This window comes from Rhea americana, unplaced genomic scaffold, assembly GCF_003343005.1.
Source record: "Rhea americana isolate MKP2758 unplaced genomic scaffold, rheAme1 scaffold_49, whole genome shotgun sequence".
Taxonomy (NCBI): Eukaryota; Metazoa; Chordata; class Aves; order Rheiformes; family Rheidae; genus Rhea; species Rhea americana.
The window spans coordinates 3,917,102-3,942,052 of record NW_028186634.1 but is presented as its reverse complement, the minus strand read 5'-3'; the positions used below and the strand labels follow the sequence as shown (position 1 = coordinate 3,942,052).

Sequence of the window (24,951 nt, the reverse complement as noted above, 5' to 3'; positions counted from 1 at the left end):
GTTTAAATAATCCCGCCCCTCAGCTGCAGAATATATGATGACTAGAAAGCACAGGCTGTTTATTTCTTGACTTGAAGCTGGCAGGGAGCATTACGCTGATACTACACAGGAATATCAGAGTGAGTGTGCCATACAGCTAGTCTGGTGAGGAGATAGAAGTAGAGCCACATGTGCAGTTGAGATCTGACTCTCATTTATGTTGTAACTAACCAGCAGACCTTTCTGATTCCTTTCCGAGCTTCAATCAGAGCTGATTGGAGCTGTATGTACTCAGTAGGTTTCCTTTTATTTTAGTCATGGGACACATAACTGGTTTTGTTTTTTTGTGTCTCTAGGTAGTTGGATTCTGTTGCATTTTCTCTTTGTGGATGATCTCGTTTGAGAAGTCTGCTAATCTCCATTGGACTTGACAGGGAAAAATATTAAGGATAGAGTTTTGAAACTGAGAAAAGTACAGCTCTGTAATAAACTGTGGTTCACTGGTTGAACACAAGGATAAAATTCATTCCAGACTCTGTATTCGAATGGAACAGTTTATTAATGGCACTGTAATCCCTAGATTGTATTTCAGCAATAGTTTTGAATTGTGCTATTTCCGATATATAGAAGGATATATATTTTATAAGCTTTTCTTCCACTGTTCAGATTGTTCAAATGTAAAATCTGTTGTGCTCCGGATGGCTATAGAGTATTTGACGTAGAAATAGCATTCTACTTGGAGGAAAAAAGGTTAGTAAATGTTGTTTGCTATTTACAGTTTGAAAATCTCTGTGTTTAGCTGAAGGAGAAATGTCTTAAGGCCCAGAGCAGAGAGATACCACGGTTGTATTTCCACTTTACTTGCATATCTTACAGTCCACGTTTTATTTTATAGCATTCAGTTGTAGCTCGGCTCTTGTCACTTGTCGAATGGAGATATTTCTGCTAGACAACCTCACAACCATGGACATRGCTTATTATTGTCTTAGGCAGTCAGATGTTGAGATGAAAGCTGCCATCTGCAGTAAGTGTAAATTAGCATCAATTATATTCAGATGGACAAGCTCAACGATAGTAGTGTCATAGCTATTGAAGAAACAACTGAAAAGAAAATCTGCTTAAGCAGCATGCATTAGGAAATTGGGACTCTTTGACTAAAGTCTATAAACTTTCTAGCTGTTGCTGCAAAGAAACAACAGCTGACAAATAGATGCTTAAAAATGAATAAGGAGCCAAAACCTCCTGTCAGTTAACTTACTGTGGTTTCACCCACTGCTTAAAGCTATTTACTTTAAAACCTTTCAGATGGATTATGTTATAATGTTGACAGATACAAAAATGAATTGCAAAACTCCAAACACAAAAGAAAAGCTTAGGCAAAATGTTTGAGATGTTATTTTACAGCTGTTAACTGGAAACTTCACATTTTTTATTTCTACTTTCTCACTGCCTTATTTGAAGATGCTGAACTCCTGTAACTTTGRATTGGACAAGGGTAAATTGAATTTTAAGGATATATTTGTGTATTTTTTAATTTTTGCCATTTTTWAAGTAGGTTGTATTTTTAAAACATAGAAACATCAGATTTCTTTCTAGAATCTAATGAAAATATTTTCTAAGGAACAGTGTATGAAGTTTAGAATAAAAACTGAAACATGGGCTAGATTTTGAAAAAGCAGCTGTTTGAGCTGTACTTGAGACAAGTGGGATGAGAGGTGGAATATAACCCGCTCATTTTGACCAGTTTGCTAGCAGTATGTTTGTGCATATTGGGCCCCTGGAGGTAAATGACAGATTGTAAACTAGACTCTGTTGAAGTATACTGGCCTACTTCTGCAAAGGTTTTCCTCTTGAAAACACTGCTGTTGCCTATCTGCAGCAAAAGTCTCGGAGTGAATTGTTTCATTCTGTCTCTCTCACTGAGCTCAAACTACTTTTCCTGAAATCTACTGAGTTAGTCTGTGTTTAGTCCAAATAGATGAAAACAGAAGTTGCCTTTCTGTGCTTCAGTTTATGCTAATATTGTTAGCATGGATTATGAATAATTCTTCAGAAGATGCTTTTTTATTGTTTATTATTGTCTGTGTATCATCTTTGCCACAAAATAAGAGCAAAATTCTGCTAATAATATAGGGCCCACATATTTACTCACCTCTGGGAATTTCATCATCACTGGACTAACAAGAGATAGTTTTGATTTTGCTCTGGTTTTAGTAGATAATAAGGAGAGGTAGAAGCTTTGGTCAGATAGAATACCCAAGTAATCTTTTAAAACGTCAATTAATTTTTTTTTTTTAAGTAGAAAGACTAAAAAAAGAAAATTTCTATAATAAAGAGCAAATTGTGATAGACCTATGCCAACTAGTTAGTAGCATGAGCTGGGTAGAGGCAGACAGATACCTAAATATGAAGTAGAAATTCCTTTAAGTTAAGGGCTCTACAACCATCAGGAATTTGTATCTCAAGAAGAGACTCCTAGTAAATAACCACAGGAAGAAAAAGGAAGAATTTATGATGAAATGAGAGAAAAACACATCAGGAAATAGAGATGCATCCTCAAGGTCAAGAARCATAAATATCAAGTGAAGATTGCCAGAGGTTACATTGAATTAGACACTRCTAAGGATATTTAAACAAAACAAAATAGGGTCTTTCCCAAATATCTAAAACTATAAATGGGAAAGAGGCAGGGAGTAGCTATGAGTGGAGAATGGGATAGTTACTGGTGACTGTACAGATTAGGCAGAAGCAAAATTATGTTTGGCCTCCGTTTCCAGTAAAGAGGGTAATATGGTAATATCGAACACGGAGGCAAAGGAAATATAATGCTGGAACATAAACTATAGCTTTTGACATGGACATTTTATTTTTTTGAACAAATCTTACTGATCATACTGAAACTAATACTTGAGGGTCTGTTCACTTTCTGAGTAATGAGATGTGGGATTTTCTTTGCTTATATTGCCCAAAGAGAACTTAAATTAAAAAAAAAAAAAAATCAACCCAGCAACAGAGCAAACCCCAAGCAAACCAAAACCTCATGTTTTGCCCACATTCTAACAGATTACTGGGGATTTTGGTGACAAGAAGAAGCAACTGAGGCTTCAAAGAGATTTGAACTTTCAAAGAGATTTGTACAGAAAGTAGGAGCTTGTTTTAAATCCAGTCGGTGGAAAATTGTCTCTGGCACATCCTTTGGAGTGTAACTGTGATGAACTGCCTATCTGCCTGCTGTGCCCATAGGAAGCAGGCACGCTGGTGTTCATGCACCTATCCACATAATTCATCCTCCAGGTATCCTCAGGAAACCCCTTCTTCACTCCCCCTGCCTGCCCCACGTTTATGTAGAACCTTTCATCTCCATGCAGCCCTGAGTRAGGGCATATATTAAAATACTTCATGGAGGCTAAGACAAGGATTCAGGTTACTTGGCCAGCCTGAACAGGACCTTTGGATTCTTTCATTGAAAGTCAACATTTCATTTCTTTTCTCCTTCCCCACCTCCTGCTTGTTTTTTTTTTTTTTTTTTTTTTTTTTTTTTTTTTTTTTTTTAAAAAAAACTTGTAGAACTTGCTGGTGCTATTAAATAAGCCTTAGAAATCTCATTTTACAAGCAGAAGAACGCATCTTCTTTGTCTGAGCAGACTGAACTATACAGTGCTCATGTTCTTTGTATTACTTTTAGTATCATGTATTATGTTAAAAAAGTGATGATCCCCTGTCTGCAGATCTTTACTGTATTTCTGCTCAGAGTGGTATCTGAGAGGTGAGGATGTTGGGTTTTCAGATTGAAAGGGGAAAGACAAGACCAAGATGAATAGTGGCTGATGCTTACCAAATATTTTTCAGTAGGAAATATGTGCAGTTTTGTTTATAGAAAGGTTTTATCTACAATGGAGAATATTTTATTAGCCTTAAAAAAAAAAACTTGAATAATTTTAAGCCCATTAAATGAGCAATTCATGGGAATAATAGATACGTAAATACCACATATAATAAATCATGTCTTGCATGCCTGCAAGGCTGCCTGCTATTTCTTTGTACTAAAAATAAGATTGAAACTAAAATAAAGGGTCCCTTGGCCTTAAGTCCTGATGACTGAACTCTCGTTGACATCTAGTGGAAGCTATATGAGGCCCTTAATTATTAATACAACCTCCTGAATTCAGGAAAAACAGTACTTCAGGATTCAGCCTGTTGGCACAAAGAGAATATTTTACTACAAAAGTTACTGTCAAATAGAGAGGTATAAGACCTTATAAGATATAAGAAATTCCTCTAGGGATTTCCTCCATGTGAACTATTATTGCTCACAGATAAACTAAGAGAATTTCAGCTTCCAACTTGGTGAGTACGGAGCAAGTGGACTAAAATGCTTGCTTTCTAAGCAAGCTGATTTCATGAGGCTTTTGCACAGACAGTTTTGTGTATAGGGAGTTTTGGAAATGAAAAAGCAAGTAGTTCTCAACTCTCTGGKTACAGTGTTTCCCTATCATCCTGGCCATGTTCTTTTCCTATCTTCCTATCTCTGTAGTGATCTATTCATATTCTGAAATACAAACCTGTAATCTTAAATTCAATAAGTGATTTAGAAGGAAGGTATCTGCTATGAAGTCCATTTATAGACAAGAGTATTTCTAATTTACCTTTTATTTCTCCTTAGATGTTTGAGTCTCCAGGTGACTGGACAACTCAAACAGTAGTAATAACAGAAGTTGGAACTTTTGCAGTGTGAAGTGGTAAATAAAATGTAACAACAAACAAAACTGATAACCTTCTTAGCTTTATTTGAAGCAAGTAAAGCTCTTTCCCAACTTAGACCTGGGCTAAACACTCTTTACCTTGGTTTGCCCTTGATCCGTATCACTTAATTTTTCAGATTACTGTGCTAAGTCTTCCATATGATCCATTGACATTAAAGTGATTTTATTGTCTAACAACGTGGTGAATAGTGGGGCTTGGCCAAAACAGGGTAGCTTTGAAAGAGAAGTTTTAGCTGGCATATTACTTTTATTTCTTCCATCAGGGGAAAAAAAAAGTTCCTGTTGAAATAAATGTTCTATCCTTAGCATGGTAAAGTACCTTGCTGACTGTGTTTTGAAAGATTTTTGTAATACATTTAAAGAGGTTACTACGGTGTTTCCTCATCTGGAGTTTTGGCTCAGTGTTTTCTGTCTGTTTTCACTGGACACTGACTTGTGTAGTTATTCTGAAAAGATGTTGTATTTAATGAAATGCATTAAAAGGCTCCCTCTTGTTTCTCGTAAGAGGTACGATTCCTTCCTGATGCCTGAAAGCTTCAACCTGTGAGACAGCAGTAAAAAATATCTTGTAAGAAAAATGAAACTCAGTGGATTCTTTGTAGAAGCCACCTATGTACATACAATCCACACTGACTGCTTAGCTTAGTACATTGAATACATTGAATGAACTGCCTGCTTAAAGCAGACATTTGTTCTGTATCAGATATGTTGAAGATGATTCATCTTTTCAAAAGCATCTAGATGATTCATGCAATTGCCTGCTGTTGACTTTCAGTGACACTTAGGTTCCTAAGTATCTGAACCGTTGCTGGGTGTTGGAATGACTTCTGTTATGATTTCTGAGAATTTATGGAGGTAGTGTGTAGCTGCTGAAGGTTAATGTTAGTTGCTTAAAGCAGCAGAGACTGGTGGAAGTCTGCTTTGTTTTGTTTTGGCAGGAGGAGAACAGATGCTATGCACCAAATCAGGTGAGTTAGGAGGAGATAAAAACAAGAACAATGAGAGGCCAGAACAAGTAGAACATGGCTGTGCTCCAGCTGTGAGCAGATACATGCCCTTAATGCATTCCCTTGATGCAGAGCTGCTGTACTTAGCTCTGGGATGCTCCAGCCGCCCATACAGTAATTTGTGCACAAAAGGTCCATTTGGAGCTTTAAAAACTGCTTTCTGAAGAGTCTTTCATGCCCTGCGTACACACTGTATTATATGTGTCAGCAAGTCAAAGGCTCTGGGAGCATCTCTAGGTTGGCACTGGTATACTCCACCTCTTGCATAGCACTGAAGGTGAATGCTCATTCTGGCACTTGTGTAGCACTGTTAAGTACTAGTGATTCACAAAACCCAGAGCAAACTATTACCCCTTCCCAAGAAATTCTGTGTAGGGAAACGACTGACTGATTAATCTCAGCATAGCACTTGGAAAATAGAAAATACTGGATACATCATGGTACATTGTCTTGTTACTAATGGATTTGTTAAGTGTGGTAGCGTCTTGTAAAAGTGTAGCCTTAATGCTAGCATGCTAAAGGACTCTCTGTCAGTGGAGGTGTTCAGTTTCAGCTACATTATTCATTAGATTCCTTCCTCCCTCCAACTATTTCCAAAAGCTAAAGGGCTTTGTTTCAGTTTATAAACACTTATTTCCCTGTTGCTCATGCCTGCAGCTATTTTCCATGCCTAAATATCCAGCCGCCCAGGAAAAGAAATCCAGACCCTATAAAAAAAAAAGCCATATTGAATGATCTTTGAGGAGAAAGTCCAAAATGACATGATATTTGAATTGCAATCTGCATAACTTTGACAGCTGGTATTTTTATGTTGGAAATCTCTAGTTGGGTGGAGATATTGGGCATAGAGCAGAATATGAGTGGGGTGTGGTTACATTACCAAAGGGTTCTTATTTTTGTGTTGTGACTTCAGTTTTCTTATTAAGACTGGAAGGGTCTACACTTGCTTTTGTGAGAATTGAAAGGAGAAGACACTTGACATTTAAGAGAATTTGTCACTCAAAGAAAATCCAACTGAACTGACTTTTTGATAGGAAGACTGGTCAAATGGTTAAGAAAATACCGATGTCTGGAAGAGCAGAGATAATACCTTGAAAATGTGCCATAAAATTAAGATTAAGTTTGGAGGAAAAAAAAAATCTTCAATCCCATCTTACATGTTTTCTTTAGAGCCCCACCAAGAGCACAGCTGCCATCAAAGATTCAGTTAAACTGTTTTTTTTCTTCCTCACTGTTAGACTTCCTAGCATCAGAGAAAGGATCTTTAGCATGACTCTTGCATCTGAAACAGAAGATAAAGAAAAATCCTTGTTAGGGTATATGAATATCCTACTGTGAATCCTTCCTTCATGTCAAACAGGAAAAGATTTATCTGGGGGGAGTGAGGTGGGCTTTCAGACTGTCACAGATATTAAGCACATACCAGAAAAAAATGCAGCAGCTGCTGTAAAGAAACTGTTGGAATCTGTGGTCTGTAGGAACCTGTGAATCTTGGGGAGCTTGTAATTCCCACAGATTTCAAGGCAACATATCAACCGAAACCATCAGATGAATAGGTAGCCACAAATTTGAAGTGTATTCAGAATTTCACAAACTCTTACCTTTTGGTGACATAAGAGACATTTGTTTTGTTCTAGAAGGATGAAATCTGCTATTAGTCAGATTTTGCCTGCAATGCACTAGGCACAATTAGGATTCCATCCTCCACTGTAATACTAATCATGATCTCAGCATCATAAAAAGTTTCTCAGGTATTTGTCTGCCTTTTAGAGGGCTAGAACTGAGTTTTAAATGAGCATATGCCAAGTTTGTGGTATCAACTGGAAACCATGTGAAATTTGGTAATGCAGACTTCATGCCAGACAAAATTCGTTCATTTCTATTCTGAATGTTTAGATTTGTTCACTAATCAAACCCAGGAAAAAATATATTCACAGGAAGCTGAAATCTGAAGAGTTTGCACGTAATAGATTTTTATAAGCCTCAAAGGCCCTGTTTATTATATGAGGATGGAACTTTAGTAGAAAAGCATTATTTATACTTTGTCTGTGTACAGACAAACAAGTTTTAACTACTTGTGGATGTACATTTTCAGTTTTCTGCTTACTGATACTAGAAAGATGTATATGCCAATGACTTGAAAGAGGAACAGTGAAGGAATAGGAGACAGGAGAAAAGTCTGGCATATGATTTAATTTCTGATATCATTGTTTATCAAGGCTAGCAAAGGAATCTGACACTAAAATTCAACTCACAACTGTATAAGCATAAACACTGAAGCAGAATAGAATTAAGGTTCACACTGTAGCTAGATGAGCTATATGACTGATCATAATGAAGTCCTGTTCCGACATTTTTGTGTGTCGGTAAGTTGTGTTGGAAGTAGACAAGTGTAATTCTGAAGGTCAGGTTTACACAGGGCTACTTTTCTGAGRTAAACTGTGTTTTAAAAGACACAGCAAAGTATTCTTGTATAGGTGGAAGCAGATGCAAATTAGGTCTCCACAGCATGAAGTTTAAATCCATAAGAGCGATGAAAAGGAACAAGAACGCCAACTTCTGTGTCAGGAGTGTATGACGCTACCATTTGAAATTTTGTTGCAGTATATGCTTCCCTTGAGATGGGCAAAGTCAAACCTTTGCTGTAGGTTCACTCACTTTGGTGATGAGAGAGCACGTGTGGTTTAGATAATAGTTTTACGTTCTGGTGTTGTCTTGAAGAGGATATTTGCATGTGGGTGCTGCACCAGCTTAGCGTAGCAGCAGCTACATCAGCARTACCCTGCTGCTTATGGAATGCTCTCTGTCTGGCAAGAAGCCAAAACATTTCACCTAAGGGAAAAGGGGCTGAAATTGTATCTGATCCAAGTGTTAATCTGCTGTCCCTCAGGCTTATCCTATGGCTGTTTCTATGTTGCAAAGGCAGCGCTGGATATGCCTTTTCAATGAGATCATTGCAAAATCAAATTGCTATTAAATTATATTTTACTCACAGTTTTGAGAAGTGTTAAGGTGCACCCCAGTGCTAAAACTTAGGATAGAAATAGTGGTGCCTGAACACCACTCAGAATGCTGTCAGGATGAAATTAATCATTTCACACAAGTACTTCAGGCTCACATTACATGTTTTAGTATTGTTAAACATAAATGATAGCACATTACAGCACTACAGCCAATTTGAAAACAAAAGCGGGGACCCTGTTCCCTAACGTGCTGGCTACTTGTTATTCTCTGACATATTCTGTTGAATGGAATGGGGATATGCCTTATTCTTGATACGTTTTTGAGGCTGTATACTCTCTTGCCCTCTCTGGCAGTAGAGCTGTTAAGACTTGCTGTGCAAGCAGAGAAGTGGGATTTGAGAAGCCTGAATCGCAGTGTGCAAGATGCAGTGTGGGAGCAGTCTGTAGGAGGCCATCTGCAGGGGGTCTAGATTACAGGGATCTCGGGAGCAGTGTTTGTCAGAGCACTGCTGTGGGACTTGGTCCTCTCATCAAAGAGTGAAAGGGTTAAGTCTGTAACACTGCTCTGCATCAGGTTTACTCCTGTTCTGCAGACTATGAAGAAAGATTGTTCCCTTAGCAGAACTCACCAGTACAGTGGGTCTATTCAAGCCTGGATCTGGAAAGATGGTTAGTTCCTTAATTTATTAAATTCCTATCATAGAATCATAAGTTCTTCGGACCAGCAACTAGTCTCTTGAGAGATCTCTAACGTGTTGTGTACACAGCAGTACGTAAACCATTTTAATGAAAGGAAAGAGGAGAGGCTGCATCAAATCATGAGATACCACCTCCAAGCCTGGAAAGGTCTAAAAGATACTTGATATCATGCATGGTTTGTTTGTGGGTTTGTTTCTGTTTTGCTTCTCTCTAAAATCCCCTCACCTCTGTCTGCCATTGTGTATGTACATGCAAGCAGAGCTAACCTATCTGAGGCCACTGTTGCAACTTCCTTGCTCTGCTGGGAATGGTTGTTGCTCTAGGAAGCTTCACAGAAACCCTGTGCTGGCAGGAGCCACAGTGCACAGCGCTTAGGAGGCTGCTGCAATGATGTCTGTAGGGTGGGTGGGTGTTTTGCCGCCTCTGACTACAAGGAATGTTAAAATAAGGTTAAGTGTTTCCAGTTGTTTTACTGTCTAGTGGTTGGAGGCCTGATGAAAGGGGATTTGTAACACTTTTGCTTGTGGTAGTTGTTGAAACTTTCCTTTTATGCAGAAGATACGGGTCAGTGCTATGGGAGCTGTACTCAAGTTCTTGAGGAAAGCGTCTTCTCTTCTGATGGCTGTGTATGTCTGTGACTAAGCCATAGCTGGGTGCGCTCTGCAAATGCTTGAGCTGGCTTATAGTAGTAAGGCAAGAAAGCTTGTTAAAAAAAGCAGTTATGGTGCTGGTGGGTGTCACAGAGGACTGTGACACTGTTTCTTCTGCAGTAGGTTTGATTCTTCCTCATTTTAGTACATAAAAATATCCCGAAGAACAGCTCCATTTCTGTTGGATCTTATTGGTACGTTTTTACATTTGTGAAGTTCAACTCTTGAAATTCCTTATGTGTCTTCTAATGGCTTTTCAGTGTTGATTCACACTTTCCTTTTTTGTTTTAGTATGGAAGAGTGAAATTCCAGCAAGGCTGACTTAGTGAAAACTGAATTAGTGTTGATGGCTGGAGAGAAGTGTAACTTGATCTTCTGTCTCCAGTGTTTGAATCAGGAACTGAAATAATTGTTCTAACACCCTAGTAGAGTTGCCAGAAAATGGAGTAGGGCTTCTGCCAGAGAGTCACCGCAGAAGTGCCAGACATTCCTTCCCTTTTTGAGCTCAGGAGAGTGTGTATTCGAGAAGGAAAATACACACAGGCAGCAGGGGACCAAAATGCTTTTCTACCTCTGTGGTACTGGCAGGGGGTGCAGGGTAGTGCAATACCACCGGCAGGGCCGTAGGAATATATCGGTGTGTGATGATTAGCAAGGGGTGTATGCACAGAACTCAAGTGAAGGAGGTTCCCCTCAATTTTCTCTGTCAAGCAGTGGCATTACTCGCATGTCAAATGGCATGACAGAGGATTTGAGGTAAAGCCACTAGATATGGGACTGAAGGGCCTGTTGCACAGCAAGAGCAGCTAGTTCTGTCTGTGGAGAATTCATAGCTCACTGGAAGACAAGATGGCGTTTGCCAGCTACTAAGCCTAGCTGCACTGGCTAATGATTCGTTCCATTAATTGAAACCATTGTGCACTATTATAGCCCTGCCCTATGGGAGCTGCTGGTGCAATAAATCTTGATTTTCTTTTTTAATCTTTTTTTCCGTATTAGAAAGCTATGTCCTTTGGGGATTTTAAATATCTTTCTTTTTTCTTTTTCTGTTGCTATAGATACTATAATTTTTGTGAACAAAGGGTTTAAAAAGTAGTTTGCTGCATTTAGTTTGTGTTACTGTGACTCTGACATAGTTGCCAATACTCTCTCTGTCCCCTCCCTTCTCCTCTCTCTTTTTTTTTCTTTTTTTCCCCCTTGCGTCAGTTCTCTAAATAAGCAACAGGAGTCTGGGAACTGCTAGACTCATCAGTCAGTAGAGCGTTATATATGTATGGGGTATTAGGCCTCTACCTATGAACTGGGGACTCAAAAAGTTTGAGTTTGGATTTGAGTTTGGGGTTGCAGTTTGAATGAGCAGCTGTGCAGAGTTTGTGTACTTCCTACATTACTGGAGTCAGAGCTGCTTTGCAGGCCAGCAGGAGTTGGCCTGCAAGTCTCGCATCCAACTTTCACCATTTGGAAGGAGGCAGACTAATTCAACGGAGTATGGCAGGTCCATTTCTCCCCAGGAGTCTTTGGGAAAATACAGAGCTTATTGCTTAAAGAAAAATCTTAACTATGAAATGAAAAGGCCTCTGAGCTTGAGGAGAGAAGGGCTTCTCTGAGGAATGCAGGGAACTTTCCCCAAAGTCAAGATTGGAAAGAGGAACGTATTTTTCTTCCTTCCTGAAGTTTCTTGCTGCCTTTTTTTCCTTCTGCGAAGTCTTTCCTCTTCATTTGCTTTTTTTCCACTTTTTTTTYCCCCTGATGCACTGTTTTCTGTCCTTCAGCTCATTTTGTTCTACCAGTCTTCAATTCTTCCTATGTTTGTTGGATCATCTCCTCTCCTTCCCTTTTTCTTCTTTACCRTTTGCTTCCTTGATTTCAGTGGCAGAGCTAAGAGGAAGATTGCAGTTTACTCATTTTGCTGGCACCATGCTTCTCTTCGATTTTTCTTTTTGGTCTATCTGGTCCTCTGAGCTGGGAGATGGAGCTTACGTAGGGAGCTGACCAAGCTCTCTCTCAGTCAGCCATAGCCCTTTTGCTCACACCCTACTGTGGTTTATAGTCATGGGAGCACAGGCATTTTGATTTTGTTTGTTGGGATTTAAAATTTGTAAAGTTTGAGGCAGAGGGAGGCACAAACCACGAGGCTCATAAACATGAAGGGAATCTGAACCAGAAGACTATTTGCACAAAACAGATGCTTGCTGCCCAATAATATATCAGTTTGGAGGAGGAAAGACTCAGCAGATAGGAAGGGGCGGCTCTTAGTGACCTTAGTAGAATCTGGGGAGGGATGGCTTGTCTCTGTTACTAAGTGCTTACCATTAGTGATAACTGCATTTCTTGGCCTCACCATGTTTTCTGAAGAATTTGACATACCAATGAACATGTCCTTACAGCCTCTGTCTGAGCTGAGTCATAAAGTTATCCCTGGTTCATTGGTAGAGCAATGATATTTTGAGAGATGAAGACATAGATTTCTGAGGTAGAACAGCCACAGTAGGAGTAGCTCTGGGAAAATGGGCTACTCATTCAGATACCCAAATGTGGGCTGTGGAGTAAATCCTTGGCACTAAGTTTGAGGATCTCAGCTCTAAGCAGCATTCTCAAGACCACAATAGAAGTATGTCCAGATCTTGAACTAAGCCTAGAACTCCTGAACCCTGCAGTCTTTGCTCTAAGCTCAGGAGCGTCCAGCTTCTCTGAATGTGAACAGATAGTTCTGAACAGTTCTGGCACAAATGCCTAATGTAAACAACAGACTTTCTTGCCATTCAATTTGCTGCTGCTAATACCTGYGTCCAGGACTTTGGATGCACTTTGCATACAGGGGAATTGAGATCTTCTCTGTGCCTTTCTCCAGATTYCCTGGGTAACTGCCAAGAGCAAAAGATACAGACCCAAGGTTGTTCTCACCGCTTTGTACAAGCCAAGACAGTTTTGGCTGATATTTTCTAGTTACATCCATGAGGTTTCCAGCCCAGTTCCTCATCCTCCCGGGATGCTCTTATATCATCATACTGAGACAGCCCATCCAAGTTAATAGTTGCTTCACTTGAAGTGTTAGTATTGGCAGCTTAAGTATCGTGGATCAGATCTGCTTCTTGGAGATACAGACCCAGAATAGTAACATGATTAGCAGCAGGACATAGTGATCTAAAGAGAAGAGACTGAGAGTAAGACAGCACATCAGTTCTGGACTTTACTGAGGAACCAGTATCGAAGACCTTCATCTGCTGTTTGAACCTTAAAAAAGTACCTTGCAACAATGTCAACTTGCCTTCTGTTTATGTAGACGAACTTGGTTTTACTTTACTGCATAGTATTAGGGAGAAATCAAAGGACAGTTGCCCAGGACTGCAGCAGTAATTGCAGTCACTTCTGCCGAAGACTTCTATTAATCAGTCCTCCTGACACTCACGAAGCATCCATTCTGCATGCCTTTCTAGATGCTCCTGCCTTCCTCTGAGGGAAGTTTGTATTGGCTACGGGATTTGGTTATCCTCAGATTGTTCTTAGCTGAGTGTTCCATACAGCCTTCTTTGAGAGTGAAACACTGCTCAGATTTCTTCACAGATTTGATCTTTAAATGATCTTGGAATTCCATCTAACTCGGTTAGCCAGCTTGCCTGTTTGCTTCTGCTTAGCACCAGGAGACAGGAAGTTACACATACTGGATGTTGATCTAGGACTTTTGCATTATTGCTATAACYTGACCAAAGTAGCAACTTTGTTCTTCTGTATATTTACAGCCAGGGCCAGCATACCAAAGGCTACCTCATCTGTTAGCAAAATGTACCTGAATGGGTAATCAATTCGTCTCCCATCACCTGCTGGCTACGTCTCTGCTGAGGAATGGCAAGGCTCCATTTTAGCATTCACTTTAACCATGTGTGGCAACTTTTGTTTGCTTTGGGGTAGTGCATGTCAGAAACTTTTAAGATGGCAATCTGGAACAGCTTGCTGATGTTTGTCAGCTGCTGGGCCCTAGACTTAGTTGCCAGATCTACCACTCGGTTTAAAAAGTAACTACTATTTGATTAACTGAAACTCACTGTTTTCTTACTATCCAAAGGAGATACTTCTTGGTCACCCCTGTGGTGACAACAGGTAGTAACAGGTACTTTAAGGAACAGTTTGCTTTTCTCTATATTAACTGTGGTCTTCAGGATGCAGAACTCAGTAGAGACTTTGTGAACCTTTTCCTGTTCTTCTTCTCAGAGCTGTAAGCTACTGTTAGCTTTGTAGTATGAGATAAGTGAAAGGGGTTGTTCTTGCCTTGTGCTTGATGCCCTCGGATAAGAGCAGGAGAAAGCAAAACTTCAGCTGTTGCAGGCGGAACAAATAGTCTGGGAACGCACAGAGCTCATGCCCACCTCCAAAGGCAGTTGCGTGGACAGGGACATCCCAGAAAGCCGCTGTTACGGCAGAGTAAATAAGGATGTTCTTCTCTTCTTCCCAGGGACCCGCATGCAGCAACATGCCCACAGCCTCTTGTGCCAGCTCTGATGTGAACTTCCYAGAGGAGTGACCTTTTAGTTGCAGAATTGAACTTTTGAATGTTTTGGAGGAGTTTATTTCATCTGAGGATAAAATGCTATTGTGTCTCCTTATTTGCTTTCCCCTGTGCTTTAACGGAACAAAAACACTTTTGGGTTGTATGTCAGAGACTTTCACCTAATATAACAGTATTTCTCACATCTTTTGTGAGATGGAATGAAGGTGAAACGGGGGTGGATTAATCCAGAGTATAACATGCCCTGACACGAATGACAAAGTATCAAAAACAAGTTTGCCTCATGCCATTCAAAGTGAGGGGAATTCCTCCCCCTCCCTTCTCCTCTGGTAGCAGAAGAAAACTCCCTTAAGCTGCTTAGCCTACTTGTGCAGATGAGCAGGCTGACTATATCTTTTTACTTGGATTGAACTGTTGTACAGTATCTATCCCATTAGAAGTTTAGGTCTGTTRTTGGGGCTTTTGGATCTTAGTACAGTACAGAAGATGAAAAGTAACAAGTCAAGTGAGAAAGCCCAAATGGRGAGAGAGACAAGGTTTCTGGAAGATAATTTGACTTTCTTTCTTTTTGATGAACTTCTTTATCTACCATCCTAAATTCTTTCACTTGTAAGCAAACATACAGGGCCTTTTGCTTGGTGATAAACCTCTCCAGCTGTAGAGCTGGCAGCATGGTTTCTCGCTGCCCTGGCAGTGAAAGTCCGTGATAAGAGCTGCAGTACTCAGTGTGGAAGAGAACCTAACCTGCCTCACTGGGTTCTAGGATAATGTTTTCATTTATCTTTGTTTTATTTCTCTTTTTACCGATTTGTTTGCTTTTCCACTAAAACCTAACCTAATCTATTTTTTCCCTGTACTGACACTTCTGCCTTCCACTCCTTCCTCACTTTTTCAGCCTGTTTCCTTTCTTTGCTGCTTGCCCTGTCAGGGGAAGGGGAGTCAAGAGGTACCAATCTCTCTGTCTCACTTCGCTTCCTGTCATCGCTGATATAGGAAGAGGAAGCAGCATTGCTGTTGCATTGGTAGAGATGACATTTGTCTGCATGGGGTGGGGGGGAAGTTGATAGCAAAATATCTCTATGGCCACCCTGCACTTTGGCCTGTGTTTTTCCTCCTCTCTGCTCTAAGGAAGGGCTCTGCAGAAGGAGTCTGAGGCAAATGGTCTAAAAGGTGTCCTGTGGCCTTCTGGAAGTGAGCGAGCTGTGGAAATGTGAACTGGTGAGTGCCACGGACTAAGATGGCCAAGATGGCCACTTAAACCCCTTGATCTACTTGCCTCCTTCTGTTTTTGCTGTTTTCCTCAGTGACACTATTTCCCACATTGTCACAAATAGCTGCAAAATGAAAGAGAAGGGTTTTCAAGCTTTGTGAGTGTAAAATTCATTGCTGTCTCTCAGGGTATTGGAGAGGAAGCTTAAGAGTCTATTTGCACAGTCAGTAGTAAGCTAAGTTATTCATTTTTAGCTCACTGCCTGCTATGAGATAATTTGCTAGGTACATACATACTCCTAAGCATGCCTTTATACAAGGTAGTTTGGAAAGTTTATTTACCCATAAACATATACTAATGCTATCTATATGGAGATGGTCCACATGTTAATGTGGAAAAATTAGGATGCTGTAAATTCTTCTTGTACAGACAAATTCTGATTTCTTTCTGCTTTATAGAGTAGGAATTGAGATATGGTGATTAAGGCCACTTGTCTATACTGGAAAGTTGATTCAGATTTCAAGTACAGTATAGTGCAGTATAACAGATGTTTGTAAGCAACTCTCCATGTGATTGGGCATTACTTCTGACATTCCTAGTAAGCACAGCCCACTTCTAGAATAAATGTCCATACACAGAAGTAGTCAGGAAATAGTCCAAATAGAATAACTCAAGCAAATTATCCAGGGTCTCATATGAAATCTGTACCAAACTGAAGACCAAATTCCTCTCTCAATCCAGTTGCACTGAGATCTTCCTTCCTCCCATCGTAAATTGTTAAAACCTTGTGTAAATCATAAAATTACTCTTAATTTTACAGTCTTTACTCTAGTGGTGATGCGATTGCGAGGCACCTGTGTGTGCAGGAAGGAAGTGAGGTGCACTAACAGTGCTGGAGAGAGCAGCTTGCTCTGCATTGTAGCTCTTACCCGTGTTTCACCTTGCGTAATGCTTTCATGAATCAAAAATTAAAGTGGTTGCAACTTCAGGATGCTTCTCAGCTCTCCAACAGACTTTATCAGTCAACCTTGGAATGAGGAAAGGTGAAGTCACTAATATGCGTTCAACAGGGAACTTTCTTTTAAGACTTTATTAGGACTTTCAGCTTACTTGTTCATTTTGTATCTTCCCAGTAGTCTGTGCTCCTTCACGGTCTGTATTAAATAGCGAACTGTGCTTCGAGTTGTATTATGATGTTCTTAGGAACCAGTGATGCCCTGTGGGRGATATTGAAGGACATTCTTTTTTGAAATAAGTTTTCTCATGAACCATTTCCCCCATTTTTCTTTTGTTCTTTGTCATGCAAAAAAATTTAATGAAAAAGAATCTTGGCTCATAAAGCTGATCCACTCAAATTTCTCATCTCTTACCAAAAGTATAATCTGCTTTTTGTGACTTAAGAAACAATTCATTATTGTGCAAATGATTTTGGTGTTGCAAGTAGAGGATTATGATTTCACTGAGGAATAAGCAACATGAGCAGGTGAGCTCCTGAGACTGGAACGGGTATTTTCAGGCAAAGATCCTGAAGCTGATGGAGAAGGACAAAGGAATAATAATACTGAGAAACTGTGATATATGATAGGCACAAGTTAAAAACAGGCTGTTTTCATCCAAATGCCTGATCATCTTTGAATTGTTTGTGTTGCATGACAGGGGTGAGCAAGGAAGACTGTAGCAGTTGCAGGTGAGGGCAGTCTGCGGCAGCGGCTCAAGCCATGCGAATTCATGCTGCCACCAGAATGGTTCTGCGTTATGCTTGCCTGAGCTGCAGGGTTGTAAGACTTGCCTGAAATCGGWCCTACTGCCCACATGACTCTACAGTTATGTTTCCTGAAACTGCAGTAGTACCAGTTAATATCATTGCAAGTATTTTAAACTCTTTCTACCCSTATGTTTTCAGTCAAGGTAGGTAAGTTGAATTAGTCAATGTACTTTTAAAATATCTTCTTCAACCTATGCAGGGAAGTACTAGCTTCTGATTCAATAGCAACCATGTAATCTTTTGTACTGTTGCCTTCTCAGTTCCCTGGGGAGCAGTCACTTTTAATGGAACCTTCAGTTTCTTCCAGTTGAATTTGTCTACAGATGTGGACCTGTTGTGTCCACTGAGAACTCTTTAAGCATTCATTTAGCACCAATAAGTCAGTAAAAGTCATAATAAAGTTACTTCCTTGCTGATATGACAGTAGTTGTAATTTATCTAAATTGGAATAAACTCCTGTATTGGCTACTAGCTGGGTGAAAAGCTGCTAATAGAGACTGCACGAAAGGTGGCACAAATCAATACATCTTTCATTCATGCAGAAAGAAAGAAAGATACAGTTCAAAGCTACTTCAGCTAAAATAAAATTCCAATGACTTATGAGAGCAGAACACAAACAAAAGTTTACTAGWCCGTTTTAATACTGAAGCAATCAAGATAGAACAAACATCGGACATGCCAAATATGGCATATGGAATATGTATTTCAAAATACATAACTGTAGTCACAAGACTTTCAAATTCAATGTGTCTTCCATAGTCTAAGATGTTCACCCCAGGATTAGTGCAAATTCCGTCATAAAGGACAAGCAAATCTGTATGGTAACACTGGTTATCTTTGATTTTCTGTCATTTTCTTTCCATTTTGGAGCTGTAATTGCCCCAAAGCTGTAATTTTAGTAGCCTCAAAGATATGAGAAGATTTTAGCACTCAATTCTTGCATTTGGACACAGATTTTAGACTGTAGTGTTTCAAGTGAGGTCTGTTCTCTCCAGTACTCATTGTCCATTTTCAATTCAAGGGTGAAAGCAGCTTGAGGGGATATAAATGAAGTAATAAGAAGAGCTAAGGAGAGGTGAGGGAGGCAGAATGAGAAGGATACAAAATAGGTACATGCATAGTGTACCTATTGCCAAAATAGGTACTCCTGATACCTGAGTATCAGGAGAAGGTGAGGAAGTCTCAGCTGATAGGGGGACAGGAGGGAGGTGAGGAGTGACTCCTCTGAGTAGTGTGATAACTTTCCACCTGCCTAGTTTTGCAGCTGCCTGGAGCTGCGGGCCTAGGCTGGAGGAGCTGCCTTCTCTTTTGGTGTGTGCCACAGCATTGGCTTCTTCACAGCATCAGTTTTGCTGAAATGGTGACTGACTGCTGGGAGAGAGGTTGGTACTGCAGGGCATCAGTTGCACCAGCCAGGTTATGATAGAAGGATATCTGTCACCTAGCTGTGAAATCCTAGCAGAGAGACTGGTGACATGATGGAAAACAGGCTGTGAATTTTAAGGATTGAAACTTTGGGTGAGGTTGTTGAGTTAATACTAAAATCCATGCCCTTTGCAGTATCATAAAGATGAGAAATTTGACAAACCCTCTTTGCCTCAGTTATCTGCAAACCTTGCAGGGACTTGGCTATAAGTAGYTGTATTAAAGGCTTGATCTTGTTTTGCTCTCTAAGAGATTATGCTAGAGCATAATACAGCTCCAATATGTAGGCATCGCTGATGATACAAGGTCTGTTTCTCTGACCTTTAGGACTAGCCTTGAAGGCACTTGTTTCTGGTGTCTTGCAAGGAGCCTGTTGATCTGATCACAGATGCTCTGCACACTGTAAGCTTTAGATTCGGTACTCACTGAATCTCTCCATGCCAAGGCCTTGCTGAAGTGGTCATTTAGCTCTTCATGTTAGTGTGTGTGATATTGTATGACTAAACTTATGGTGGCCCAGTGTACCTGGTAGGTGTACTTGATAGAAGTATGGGGTTCTTATAAAAATGTTCTCTGGAGTSTCTACAGAAGCCCTCTAAAGGCAGAAATCTTCAAAGATTCGCTAGACTTTCCAGTTCATCAGAGCTGACATTATTCTGGGAGGGCATAATTGTCTGTTTTACTGGAAGGGAATAGGCAAATTGCCAGAAAGTCAAACAGTGTCTTAAAAAAATTCGGCTATATACCTCCTGAAATGTAGGCAAGATTTCCTTAAAGCACTCAGAAAAACATGTTATTTTAAACACTCAGTGCCTAGAAACATTCTGCTATAGCTACTGTTCAGAGAATAATTGTACAATAAAAAGACCAAATTCTTAATTATTAGTAAGTTATTTCTGAGATTTTGTATTTATGAAAAGGTGCTTTTTCAAAAGCATGAATGGGTCTTGGAAGCTTGTAATGTTTCCCTGTAATGTCTTGCTGTTAGGTCTCCACATCTCTGCCCCATAGGGTAGGTCCAAAGCTCTCATATTTTTTCACATTTTCTTGATCAACAGAATTTCAAGAGGGGAAAATCACCTGCCTTAAAGGACTTTAAAACATGCAGATCTCAAGAACCAAGACTGTACCTGATAAAACTATCTTGATTTCAGTATAGATTGGTTCTGTCTAGGATAGTTTGTAAGTGTTAATCTTTGCAACACATGAGACAAACGCTTTCCATACAGCAAACTGTCGCCCACAAGCTTCACTCAAAATTAACAGCAGAAGTCCAGCGCAGAGAAGTCTTGTAAACATGCTTGACCTGCTTGCTGAGCATACAAACAGTCCTTGAAGATTTGGACCTGTGTCAGGAGGTCAATACTTCAGTAAGTCAGGAGAGAGCCTGGGAGTCCCTTTTCCAAGGCATTGGAAATGCTGCCTTTTTTGATTAAGCTGCCAGATAAACAGTGCTAATGTTCTTGATGTTCAGAAAGTTCGCTTTGAAGGGCTGCAACATGATTTAAGGACTTTTTATTGGAACTGTATCTTTAATGGAAATGTGAGTTTGAAATAAATGTGCAATGAATCTTTTAAAAAAGTCTAAGCAGGGAAAAGGACCATATGGATAGGAAGAAATACTGAGCAGGGTATAAAGAAAAAGAAAACATGGAAGTCTGCTGACCTGAAGAAGCTTCAAGTGAAAAGTCCTCTTCTGTTCCCATTATATTTACAAAATTGGAAATGGAATGATTCACTTTAGGCATGTATGTTCTTTAAGACATCTATTGATCTAAGACATCTATAAGGCATCTTAGACATACCTCCTAAGACATCTGAGCCTAGACATAAATAAGGATGCTCAATGATGCTCGGCTTACCCAGGAGAGGAAAGAGTTCTTGCAATAGATGCGTTCTGTGTAGGAAAGCAGAAGGATTTCTTGGAACCAGAGAGACTCTCAGATAGTACAAATAAAGTGCCGCTGACTGGAGGAACTTGTCACTACTTGCTCTGAGCCAAGCTGCAGCCCTGAGCCACCTGCAAAAGGAGCTGGCTAAGGGAAGACTTGCATTGCAGTGTGCTTGGAGCTGTGCTTCCCAAGTCTTGGGATGCTTTAGGAAATGAAGAGTAATTTTAAACTCACGGGGAGGAGTTGAGGATTTATGCTTTGCCTACTAGCATGGTGCTGTAATGTTCAGTAGTGCAAAGCATGACAGTTTTAGTGCCTCATCTGTGCATAAAAAGGTTCCAGGCCCCACTTGTGTTTGTACTATTTTGGAAGTGGAAGGAGACCTTTAAGAAGGGGGKACATAGCCCAGAGTGAATATGCTCTCTTCAGGGCTTCCTGAGGTAATAAAAATCTTTTAGAAAATATCTGCATTGAACCAATCATTTTCAGTCAGGTTGGTGAAAGTTGTGTGGTGCTAGCAGCAGATCCCATGTTGCCATCACACCATTTCTTTTGTTTGCCTCTGTTCTTAACTCCTTTGATACTGCCAGATGGTGTGTGGAGGTTGTAGGCAAAACAGATTTAATAATGAGTAAAGTCCAGGTTCTACCATCCTGCCTTGTTACAGGACCTCTTTGAGAGTGGTCGCGGTGAAACTAGTGAGACTGCTTGTGGAGAAGCATTCGTTAAATTTACAAATAAATCAGAATTCTGTATGTCTTATGCAAAGTGTAGTTAAGTGGTTAACTAGGCAATGCAGACTCTGCAACGTGACTATTTTTGGATTTGTTTTTTACGTATGTGACAGTACTGGAAAAATTCTGTTTTTCATTGCTTTGTGAAGAATCATATGCAAATGCTGATGGAGAATGCTCTCATGCAAGCCCATGGAATATGTTTTTTACCATACAGTGATTTGTATAAACTTACAGGGCTCTCAGATTTGTTCAAGGGTCCTGRAATAACTTGCTACATGACCACAAAACTTAGTTTAGGTTTTTTTCCTCTCTTTCCCTTTTATTTTGAGTTGCTGTTATTAAGCCCTTAAATGACTTGAATGCTGCTAACTGTGCTTCTAGGCCCCTCAATAAATTGTTGATTGACTTTTTTTTCCCTGTCATTTAGGTTTTTTCTGCATAGGCTGGGATGTGTGGTACATCGCTTACAATAAAATATTCATGCAAAATAAACATGGAAAAGTCAGATGACATCACAGTGTATATCAGAGTCTCAGCTGCATGACGCAGTTCTGTCACTAAATTTGACTTAATCTTATGAAATTTCCTTTCATAACTTGTTTCCCTTTTTCTGCAAACAAACCTGTCTGGCCTCTTTGGCATTCAAGGTAGCTTTGAAATAGGCATTTAAGTAGACACTTTATATATATATATATATATATGTATATATATATATGTATATATATATATAAAAAACTGGCTACTTTTTATATATATATATATATATATATAAAAACAATGATTTTATCAAGCATTTGGGAAACTAAAATTTCAGAAATGCAAAGCTTCCGTAAAAAGCAAACACCTTGACGCATATGTTTGCATATTTTTTTTTCCTCTTCGGTTTTTGGATGTGGGAGAAGTGTAAGATGGAATGACTTTTAGTGTACTTTTGTTTTCTATTTTTTATGTGTGCCAGGTCAGTATCCCATATTTTGAGGATCTAGTCAGCCTTTTTTGGTCTTCAAGAGAAAAGTAAATGTTGCAAAATGGATGGATRTAACATATGGATGCTAATACTTGTCATTCATGCCACATTTACAGCTCTTATTTTTCTCACCTTGTATTAGTGATTAAGAGAGATTTAACACAGGAAAAGCACTGAACTGGCAACTGGAAAACATTACAAAAGCTGCTGGTTCCCCGTGGAATGTACAATCCTCGAAAGCTTGGCTGATACCAGAAGGGTTTTTTATCTTTTCCCAAGCAAGCCCTTTTCCAATCAGAACAGGCAGTTCTTTGCCATCCTGTTATCTTGATAATTTAACAGTAACAATAACACTGAGACACGGGAGGAACATGGGGAGCTTTAGTGTAGAAAAAATGCTACCAACTGGRAAAAAAATCTCCACTAGATCTGAGAAATTTGATATGCACAAGTTGATCAGAAAACGGCAAGTTGACCTGGCGTTTGTGGTCAGCATGATTGATTCTGCAYTCGGAGCTGCATTCCACAGGAGGTTTTTGTGACCTTGTTTGCAGCAGGGCTGTTTGGAATAAAGTGGTTCAGAGAATGTCCTCCTCACTGTGATGGGTCTGTTTGTACAAGGATTTTATGTGTTGCCAGTACCCAGCTCAGTTTTCAGCATCACACTGCAGTTTGCTTTTCAAGCAGCCTGGATTTACTGCAGGTTTGGGTAAACAAGAAATTTCATACTACTTATTTTTGCTTTAACTATACCACTAATGWTTCTAAAAATTGGTAGTTCTGGTCAGATCCTTAGTGGCAGTTTTGCAAACCAAGGTAATTATTTTAGCCTACAAACTAAGGACCATCTCAGAAAACACTTGGAGTGCATTGCCAGGAGAGCCACAGAGGCCTTGGTAAATAACGTGTGTAGAATCAGGTGGCATTAGCACTGTTCCACTTCTGTCATGAGGGATGCTGCTGGCCTGTTAGAAATCTTGTGACATTTATGAAAATACATTTATCCCCCATTTTGTGAAATGTTTCTCAAGTGTTCACAACGACAGAGGAAATAGCAATAGTGAAATGTGGAGTCTAATCAACAAGAGAGGCATGGTAGTAGAGGTGACCACGTTAACATCCTTGGGATTACATCCTGGCCTGTACCCTTAGTTGTATTCTCCCTTCAGTCTCAGCACAAAATTCCTATTGAGATCAGGGGGATGTGGGCAAAATGAGTTTTGCTGCTGGGTTGTTTCTCAGCCAGTATGCAGCAATGTTACAGAAGTAACACAGCCCCTCCTCTGGGCTCCTGGGACCACAACTGGCTACACTCTGGTGTTCCTTGCTTGCATACTTGTGGGGTTTGATTTGTGGGGTATCTTGAAAAGGTAGAGTTGCCAATCGCTTCCTCTCCTTGCGTATCTGGGAGATTTTTTTTCCAGAATGTTTTTTTGCTTAACTTCTCCTGGTTCCAAACCCRTTGACAGTAGAGAATCAATCTGAGGTATCTGTTTACTGTTTTTGTAGGTGTTGTGAGAATTCAGTTACAAGGATTGCTCCATACTGTCTGCCATTTCCATTTAGGCTTTCTTCCATGCAGCTGGTATTCTTTTTGCCTGCCAGGCATGCAGCAGAACAAACAATACTTGTCAGCTTATAGAAGCATTTTCAATTTCTCTTTTGAAGCAGACCATCAGTCAGGAGCTAGTGCAGTCAGGAACACACTAGTCTTGCCTCGTATTTGGAAATTCTGGAAAGTATAATTGGATGTATATGGCTTTTATTATGGCTGAAATGTTATTTACAGCTTTCGRTTCATTACCAAATATCATATCCTGGTATTGCTAGAAAATAAGTAGGAATTAGGAACAATACCTTATATTGCTTGAGGTCTTAAAAGTGTTATAAGGCAGTTTTATTTAATGAATGTTATGGCTAATAGAGGAAATAGGCTAGAAAACATTTGTAGATATTTTTCATGTCACAAGCAGATTTGAAAATTACTGTTTTCAACATAATCACTATTGAATGTATTCAATATATTTCCCAATTTCAATATACTTGAATAATATGCTCAGAACTGCACTTTAATTTTGAAGTTTCTTACATTACTTGCAAAAGCTTTTGTATGACCAGAATGCTAGTCATAGAGATGTTATTTGCAAGCATCCTACAATGTAGTTATTGATTCTTCATATATACTCATGGATGGAAAAACCACACCCAACTTGTGACATTTTGTAAACTCAGCATCAAGCTGCATTTCATCAGATATGCCAGAATCTGAAGCATATACCTAATCCTGATAAAATCTTGTCCTTTAGCATTGGGCTCTGAGAAACTGAGATGTGGATGTGAACCACAGCAGTGGAGAGAGAAGGTTTAGTTTTTCAGAGTCATAACTAGAC

General features: G+C 39.7%; 1 protein-coding gene across 5 annotated transcripts in view; it reads left to right on the top strand.

Moving 5' to 3' along the window:
- Nucleotides 1-24,951, top strand: part of DENND2B (DENN domain containing 2B) — a 186,738-nt gene that overhangs the window by 52,565 nt on the left and 109,222 nt on the right. The window lies entirely within an intron of this gene.